This window comes from Puma concolor, chromosome C1 (assembly GCF_028749965.1).
Source record: "Puma concolor isolate L17-30 chromosome C1, mPumCon1.1.hap2, whole genome shotgun sequence".
Classification (NCBI taxonomy): Eukaryota; Metazoa; Chordata; class Mammalia; order Carnivora; family Felidae; genus Puma; species Puma concolor.
In genome coordinates, this window is record NC_141674.1 from 45,262,866 (window position 1) to 45,272,139 (window position 9,274).

At 45.2% G+C, this 9,274-nt stretch overlaps 1 long non-coding RNA gene across 1 annotated transcript; it reads right to left on the reverse strand.

Annotated features, from left to right (window-relative positions):
- Positions 1 to 1,997: 1,997 nt before the first annotated feature.
- Positions 1,998 to 4,080, reverse strand: LOC147578039 (uncharacterized). Its single transcript, XR_015254179.1, has 2 exons — positions 2,496 to 4,080; positions 1,998 to 2,156 (listed from the first exon to the last, which is right to left on the reverse strand). It is a non-coding gene; the product is annotated as an uncharacterized LOC147578039 (long non-coding RNA).
- Between the last annotated feature and the right edge of the window lie 5,194 nt (positions 4,081 to 9,274).

Consider the following 9,274-nt stretch of genomic DNA (forward strand, 5'->3'; position numbering starts at 1 on the left):
TAAGAATTATTGTGGCGACAGCACTCCTAGTCAAGGATGCAGACAAACTGAGCCTAGGACAGGAGATCTGGATCACGACCCCACACGCCATTGAAGGGGTTCTGAAACAGCCTCCTGATAGATGGATGAGCAACACACATATGACTCATTACCAGAGCCTCCTACTCAACCTTCCACGGGTGCGGTTCCACCCCAGTGTGGCCCTCAATCCTGCAACCCTGCTGCCCGACCCTGACCTAGATGCTCCACTACATGACTGTGCGGGGATCCTGGAGCAAGTACATGGATTCCAGACGGATCTGACCGACCGGCCCCTCCCCGATGCCGAGGCTACTTGGTTCACTGATGGCAGCAGCTTTGTGCGGGACGGACACAGGTATGCAGGTACAGCGGTAGTCACCGAAACGGACACCGTATGAGCAGAGGCTCTATCCTCCGGAATGTCAGCCCAGCGAGCAGAGCTCATCGCCCTTACCAACGCACTAATGCTGGGAGCTGGAAAACGGCTTAACGTCTACACAGACAGCCATTATGCATTTGCCACAGCTCATATTCATGGGGCAATTTATCAGAAGAGGGGGTTACTGACAGCAGAAGGACGGACTATAAAAAATAAGCAGGAGATACTTGACCTGCTTACAGCCTTATGGCTTCCTACCAAGCTGGCCATTATCTACTGCCAAGGGCCCCAGAAAACTGATAACCCAGTAGCTAGAGGTAATCGAAAGGCTGACCAGGCAGCCAAGGCAGTAACCCTTACTTCAGTCCCCACCACCATGACCATACAATCACCAGAACCAGGAGACCCAGTTTTACCAGACCAGCCCAAATACTCCTAGGAGGAGTTAAAGCTGATCAAGAAACTCCCCTTGGCACAGGAGATAAAGGGATGGTGGTATACACCTAACAAGGAGCTCGTGCTGCCAGACGGGCTCGGAGTCTCAGTATTAGAACACATGCATCGGTCTACTCACATGGGGGGCCCAAAAATTAAAAGACTTAATCTGACATGCTGGAATCAAGATTCACCAACAGGACACCAAAATAGAGCAAGTTGTATCTGCCTACAAGACCTGCCAACTCACCAATGCAAGAGCCACATCCAATAAAAAAGGAACCAGGCTCAGTGGCACCAGACCGGGAGCCCAATGGGAAGTCAACTTCACTGAAGTTAAACCAGCAAAGTATGGTTATAAACATCTTTTAGTGTTTACAGACACCTTCTCTGGCTGGGCGGAGGCATACCCAACCAAGCATGAGACGGCTCAGACAGTGGCTAAGAAGCTACTAGAAGACATCTTACCCAGGTATGGTTTTCCTGCCATGGTAGGATCAGACAATGGACCAGCTTTTATCTCACAGGTAACACAGGCAGTAGCCAAGGCTATGGGGGCAAACTGGAAATTACTTATAGGCCCCAGAGCTCAGGACAGGTAGAAAGAATGAAAAGAACCCTAAAAGAGACCCTTACCAAATTAACCATGGAGACTGGCGGGGGCCGGGTGACTCTCCTACCGTACGCCCTTTACCGGGTTAGGAATGTTCCATACACCCTGGGTTTTACTCCCTATGAGATCATATTTGGCAGGCTACCCCGCATTAGTCCCAACTTTGAGCTGAACTTCTTGCTGAGTTTAAAGATCCAGAACTGTTTCTTTCCTTGAGAGGGCTCCAGAAGGTGCACGAGGACATTTGGCCGCGCCTCCATGCCATCTACAAGGCTGGCCCGACCCCAACACCTCATCACTACAGGCCGGGAGACTGGGTCTACGTCAAGAGGCACCACTGAGAGACCCTTGAGCCGTGCTGGAAGGGACCCTACATTGTGGTGCTGACAACCCCCACCACTCTCAAAGTAGAGGGCATCGCGACCTGGGTCCATCACACCCACGTTCGGCCAGCGGACCCCTCCTTGATCCGGAAGGACTTTGCAACACAATGGGCCATCAATCCGGACCAACACAACCTGCTCAAGGTCAAGTTACAGCGCATTCGACCCATCTGATATTGGTAACTCTGTTAACTCTGCTTGTCATTGCTCATGCTGCCGGGAGTCCCCACGCCCCCCAAAACATTACCTGGCAGATAATAGACACCAGCTCAGGGACCGCATGGGGGCTGTCCAACTAATGGTCCTCTGTGCTCAGTACAAGCCCCTAATAACAGAAGAGGACAAAATAGAAATGCAGCCAGTCCCATGATTGGGTCTGCAAGCTACATGACAAGGGGGGAATGAAAGAGCAGACCTAGGCTGGCTGACTCCATCTTGTTCTGTGTCCTCCATCTTGAGTATGTCCCTGACATGGCCCCAGAAAGAAATTCCCGATCAAACCTCAGACCACAACTTCTCCCCGAGTAACTTCCCGATCAAACCATGCCTGGCAACCTGCCTAACAGGACTCTGACCCTTCCCCAGCCAATTGGCTAAGGCCACAACCATTACCTTCCTGACTACCCCTAGACCCCTATAAAACCTTTGTGCTTTTGAAACTCGCTCTGTCTCTCCGGCATCTTACCACTGTGTCGGTGCAGGTAGGGGATAGAGCTCGAGCTAGCTCAAATAAAGGCTCTTTGCTTTTATATCGGACTCGGCTCCCTGGTGGTCTTTGGGGATCACGAATTCTGGGCATAACAAGTGAACTAAAGCAACATCAAAGTCTGAACATTCCCCAACCCCACTCCACCCCCATAGTTCAAGAGACATTAGCAGTCTAGAAGATTCCCTCTCAGCGACCCCTCTTAGATCACTAGCATCTTCTTCCCCACCTTCTAACCACTATCTTGATTTCCTCAACTATTGTTGAGCTCCACCTGAGTTTAAGTTTTGTGTAGAGACATTTTTGCTCAACATTGAGTAGTTCATATTGATCACGTGGCTAGAGTTCATTGATTTTAATTGTTGTATAGTATTCCAGTATGTTCAGATTCAGCAAATGAATGTGTGTGATGTCCAGTTAGATTTGAACTTCAGATCAAGTGTTCAGTATGTCCCACGCACTATTTGCAGTGTTTATACACAAAAATAGGATTGCTTGTAAGGGGTGACTGGGTGGCTCGGTTAAGCGTCCAACTTTGGCTTAGGTCAGGATCTCATGGTTCATGAGTTCGAGCTCCACGTTGGGCTCTGTGCTGACAGCTCAGAGCCTGGAGCCTGCTTCCAATTCTGTGTCTCCCTCTCTGTTGCTCCACTGCTCACACTCTGTCTTGCTGTCTCAAAAATAAAGACTGAAAAAATTTTCACACACAAAAAGTCTACCTGAAAACTTAACTGGGCATCCTGTATTTTGTCTGGCACTACTAGTTTTATGACCTACAAGATTTGTTACTTTTGGATTGTTTCTGCTTTTGGCTATTGTATACACGTGTTGCTGAAAGCAATCTTGTACACATCTTTAAGATTATCAAGCAAACCATTTCTGGTTTTCATCTGAAAACCATCTGTTTTCAACATATGAATATATCCAATAAAAATGCAAAATTTTGGTGCTATAATTTGATCACATGTTCTAAACATTAAGTATTTTTATTACACAATATTCCTTTGAGTGATTGAAATTGTTATAGTAAAATTATGGTACATTTTGTTGCCTTTTTAGAAACTCAATTCATGGTTCTAGAGAACTATATAGACTTTGAAGACGACTAGGTGAGTCAACAAAAAATGAAGACCCTGAAGAATAAGCAAATAGGAGCACTTAAGATTTGCCTCAGGATCTTTTCTAGAGAGCATAAGCTAACCCATCATTGAAAGAACAATCCCAAGACTGGAAAGAAAGAAAGCAGCTGGAAAAAGGAAAAAAAGCAATTATAGGTGGGGTATTACTGAGCTGGCATGGCTTCAAGGAAGCTTTACAGGTTGCTTAATCTTAAGAGAGGTTCTAAGAGAGGCATATGGATCCACTGAGTTTGACTGAAGCATTGTGGGAGAGAAATAGAAATGATTCATCTTTAGAGTGTGCCTGTGAGGTACTAACTCTGTCATACTTCCAAGTCTGGATAATCTAACCTCTCCGTTAAGACACTGGGGAAACCACATTCTGTGTGGTCACCATCTAGTTAGACATAGCTATTCTGCAACCCGCACCCCACCACCCGCCACCCTTGAAGGTGATCAAAGTCTTGGGCAGAAAAGGAACACACCAATGATGGAAGGTGAGGCAATGGCTGTGCTGGCCAGAGTGTTGCAATCATAGACAGGCAAAGCTGTCACTGTCCTTGGAGACAAATTCCAGGACTCAGGGGACAGATGATTGAACCCATCTGGAGTAGCACCTATATCTGATCAAGTCCAGGAAGGGGGTGCAACATGGATTTTCAGTAACACAGAATGGATAGAAACACAGTAAGCCAAAACCCAACTGTGGCCCTATGAACAGTCACAGATGATAAATCCAGGCTTTATTTTAGTTCTTTGGTTTCATTAGAATTTTCCCCAACATTTTATTGTAAGATTGATAAACAAAGACAAGCTGAAAGAATGATACTGCAAACACTCCTGTCCACGACTTAAAATTCTAGTTATTTTCATTTATCTACTGTTAATTCAACATTTTTAATGCACTCAACTTTCAGAATCAGATGTTTTACCCATGAATACCTTATGTTAGTATTTTCAGTTAAAATTTATATATAGTGCAAGGCACTGGAAATACATAGTGAAAAACCCTGAAGACCTGTCTCTGACTTCATTTGTTTCCATTTTGACAGATTTTTTTTTTTTTAATGTGCTCATTGGCTATTCTTGTGGTTTTATTTGTCAAGTTTCTATTAGAATGTTTTGCTGAGTTTTTATGGAGTCTTAGGGATTTGGAAATTCTTTTTTATAATTTTCTTTAATGTTTATTTTTGAGAGTGACAGAGGATGAGAATGGGTTAGGGGCAGAGAGAAAGGGAGACCCAGAATCCAAAGCAGGCTCCAGGCTCTGAGCTGTCACAGCACAGAGCCCAAGGCAGGGCTTGAACTCAAACTGTGAGATCATGACCCGAGCTGAAACTGGATGCTTAACCAACTGAGCCACCCAGGCGCCCCGAGTTTGGGAATTCTTTATTCCAGACACTCGGAAAACCTGTCTGACAAAGGACTCAAGTAAGGAATAAGCTAGGAGAAATGGTTTTCTTAAAAACATTTTCCTCAAAAGATATTAGTGTTGACATATTCTCGTTTATTCATTTTTTATGATACTTCTTAAAAACAGGACCACAGAATGCAGTAAGAACTATCCTTAAGTGCTTACCTCCAAAACAATATAGTGTCTTATGTCTTCTAGAAGGCTTATAGTTTTAGTCAAGTTTAGTGGCGTAAATCGATCTGAAGTTTTCTTTATGGTAGGAGATGGGAAAAACACAAACCCTGAGCCTCCATTTCTAAGTGAATGTCTAGTAATTCTAGCACCGTTTGTTGAAAAGATGGTCTTTTCCACCACGGGGGCTTTGTCAAAAGTGAAGTTACTATTAAGCGTGGGTTTATTTCTGCCATCTATTTCATTTTCATGGACCTATTTGTTGATCCTTATGCCTGTACTATGCTATCTTGATTACGTATCTTTGTAGTAAGCCTTGAACTCTGTTTGGGTCCAACTTTGTCCTTCAAGATTGGATAGTTTAGGTCCTGTGCATTTTCATATGCATTTTAGAATCTTCGTATCAACAACAACAACGAAAAAATCCTGGTGGATTTAGGATTAGGATTTCACGGAATCTATAGATTTGTGGAGAACTCACACGAGGAGTCTTTCAATTCATGAACATAGATCTCCATTTATTTAGGTCTTTTCAAATTTCCCAGGAGAGCAGCGTCAGAACAGTGAAGACCTCTGAAAATCTGCTCTTCCACAAAAGTAACAAGAATGCTAGTAGAAACACTGTAAAAACAAACAAAAAAACCAAGAGTCAAGGCTTTAAGAACTCTGAAAGGTAGCCAAAGGCTTGCAACAGTTTGTGGAGACTGTTTTCAAGAACAGAATTTGGGGAAGAATAGCACTTAGTGGTGTTTTAACTTGCCTTATACCAATACCCCTCCCCCCAGATCATGGTAGCCTTGAAAAGTAACAGCCTCACAATCATGGTAGTTATCAGGAATAGAAGCCTAGCACTTGGAGGCCAGAAAGGAGTTCGGTGCTATGCTAAAAGCTGGACTTGCAGAGAACAGTCCTTATCTTGCCTGTCTGCCAATTCCCTGGGAATCTTCAGAGACCTTGTCTTCAGCTGACCTGATGCAGGGCTCACTCTCCACCAAACTGCCCTTTCCCTAAGGCGTTTGTCGAGTAACTCTCAGCAGCAATCATTTAACACCACATGGCTCGAGGTGGTATTAACAGCTGGGGTAAACAAAAAGCTGACCAACAAACATAAAAGGACAAGCTGGGGGATGACGGGTCCAGAAGGGGTTTGGAAGAACTCCAACCTATTCCTGGGACTCTAGAAGGCCACACACATGTAGAGCTGTGTATGGTCCCAGAGTTGTGTGCTTGCTCAGCAAAGACCTGAGAAGGTCTGAGAATCTCTTGCCTCTGGCTGACCTTGAGATGCTGTATAAGAGTGAAAGCAAAAGGTAGAGCTTTAAACGGTCTCCCAGAGCACTGAAGACACGCCTCAAAGTATACACACAGCTCCTCAGCAAAGGATAGCAGACTCATTGGTTTAGGGCATTTAAGGAAACCTCAGTTCAAGCATTAGTTGACCACAAAGCTAATCGACAGAGACTTCAGTAGCCACGTTTAAAGTGATAGTTCTTGGATCTCATGTGCACACACAAAAAAACGTGAGGAACTTCAACTTGAATCTTGGACTCAACCCTCGGATTCTCAATCAGTACATCTGGATAGAGGCCAGGAATCTGTCATCTTGACTGATCAGGACTTTGATTACCTCTTCAATACAACAAACTCTGCACATTCATAATACACAGAAGCTTACAGAAAGTATTCTTCTAAATGGAACTAAGTCTGTTACCGTTTCTTAATCTATGGAAAAGGGCCAAGAGATGGGATAAGAGAGGGGGCTGATGAGAATAAGGAGTCTCATGTCTGTGGGGAGTGCGTGGAAGTGTCTATAGCATTTGTGCTGAAATTGGTAGCACAGAGGCAAGATAAGGCCATGTCTGAGTCCCCAGATTTGCATGGGCAATCTGGTAGGAAAAAATGTCGAAAGGGACGGTAGAAATTAAGGCGAGCGTACTGAGCCACATGATGCACTGCTTCTTAGAAGGCAATTCGAGGGTACCCTGAGACGGTACTTTAGTGAAAATGAAGTGCCCTTATAGGCCTTGGTTTTCAGCATCAGGATCCCCTGTATGTTCTATTTCTGGTTTGCCCTCAAAGTTTATCATTGCATGCTACCCATGTCTGAAATGGTTGGGAGTTGGAGATTATAGAATTTCATTTTAACCTTTATTAGAAATGGCCACTTAAAGGATTATTTCCTCATATGTGACAGAGCAAAAGTCACGGTTATCTACATGAAAAGTTACCTACATGAAGAACACGTTTATACTGACACTTGAGCTTAAGGGGTTTCTTAAGTATCAGAGGACATATAGGAGCATACAAAACAGAACACACTTGTTGCAGGTTAGTTTCTCAAGAAAGCAGCTTGAGGTGCATATTTGCACGCACAAAGTTTTTTGGGGAGTGCTCTCTAGAACAACACTCTTGGGGAGGAAAAGGAGGCAGGATTGAGCCAAGGGGGCATCTGAGCTACGATGTAGTCACAGTGCAAGCCTTAGCCAATCCTACAGGCAGTCATAGAAAACACTGTACCTGGGATAGCCTTTCAAAGTCATCCTGAGGTAGAACAAAAGTCCTCGTATTCCCCTCCCCCACTCCAGAGAGCATGAAAGGGGGGGGGGGCGGTGGCAGAGGGAAGAAGAAGAGAGAGAGGGAAAGGGTCAAGCAGGCTTCATGCTCAGCTTGGAGCCCAGTGCAAGGCTCCATCCCCCAACCCTGGGCTCACGACCAGAGCTGAAATCAAGAATCAGATGGTCAACCGATTGAGCCTCCTAGACACCCCTTTTTCCGGATACCAAGCCATCACTGAATCCAGGCTGGGTCTGGCAGTGAGCATGACCTTGGGCTAACAGTTCTCTTCAACCAAGCGCAAGATGAAGACTCAGCTTAGTACTGTTAGCTGCCAACACTTTGAGTAGCTAAGAATAACGAGTGCTTAATCCTGAAGTGGGGGTAGGGACGGGAAGGATCTCAATGGCACAAGAGTAGGGGCGCCTGGGTGGCGCAGTCGGTTAAGCGGCCGACTTCAGCCAGGTCACGATCTCGCGGTCCGTGAGTTCGAGCCCCGCGTCAGGCTCTGGGCTGATGGCTCAGAGCCTGGAGCCTGTTTCCGATTCTGTGTCTCCCTCTCTCTCTGACCCTCCCCTGTTCATGCTCTGTCTCTCTCTGTCCCAAAAATAAATAAACGTTGAAAAAAAGTTAAAAAAAAAATAAATGGCACAAGAGTATCCACCGCTGTTCAACCACTGTACTCCTCAGGTGAACTTGCCTCATGCCTTCTGGAAGAAGTCCTTGCTGCCTTCTAGGGGGAACAGGAGAGTTAGAATGAATTACAGTCACGGCCAGTCTCAAGGCCGTAAATGACATTTGTCATTACCCTCCCCTTAGAGGATTTCCCTTGCCCTTAACTCCTCTGCTGACCTTGACTTACAATAGGGTAACCATGCAAGCCAACGCCCTGATGGTAGGAAAGACATGACAGACCTCTACCTCTGGTCACATGCTCTTTTCCGGTCAGGGTTGCTACACCCCTTCTTTTACAGTCACTACTTGTCAAAGGAATGCTCACAGGTGCCCAAGTGGCCAACTAGGTTCCAAACATATGGTGTCTCCACTTTTTTTCAATATATGAAATTTATTGTCAACTTTGATCCTCTCCCACTCTAACCTCTTGATGGTGTCTCCACTTTTGAACAGCAGCACTACTTGCTAATGATCACGTCCAGGTTGGTCACTGCTTTTCCACTCATCTCTTAGTGAGAGGGCATAGAAGCCAAGAGGCACTAGCCATAGCTTGAGCTATCATGGGGTTCCTTTATTCCCTCATGGCAACATTACCATTTGGATAACCAGGCTTTGCAGAACTAAAGATCCCCAAGTTGCAAGGACTAGAATTACACGTTATCAAGTTTGGTCATTAGGAGTGATAGAATGGGGCCACTTTTGCTTTACCCATTGGTTCCTGAGCCCAGGTACTTTCCCTGTGATAAAACACCATACAATGGTTGATTTAGTTATTACCCCACCATCCCAGAGGCTTCCAGGATGAT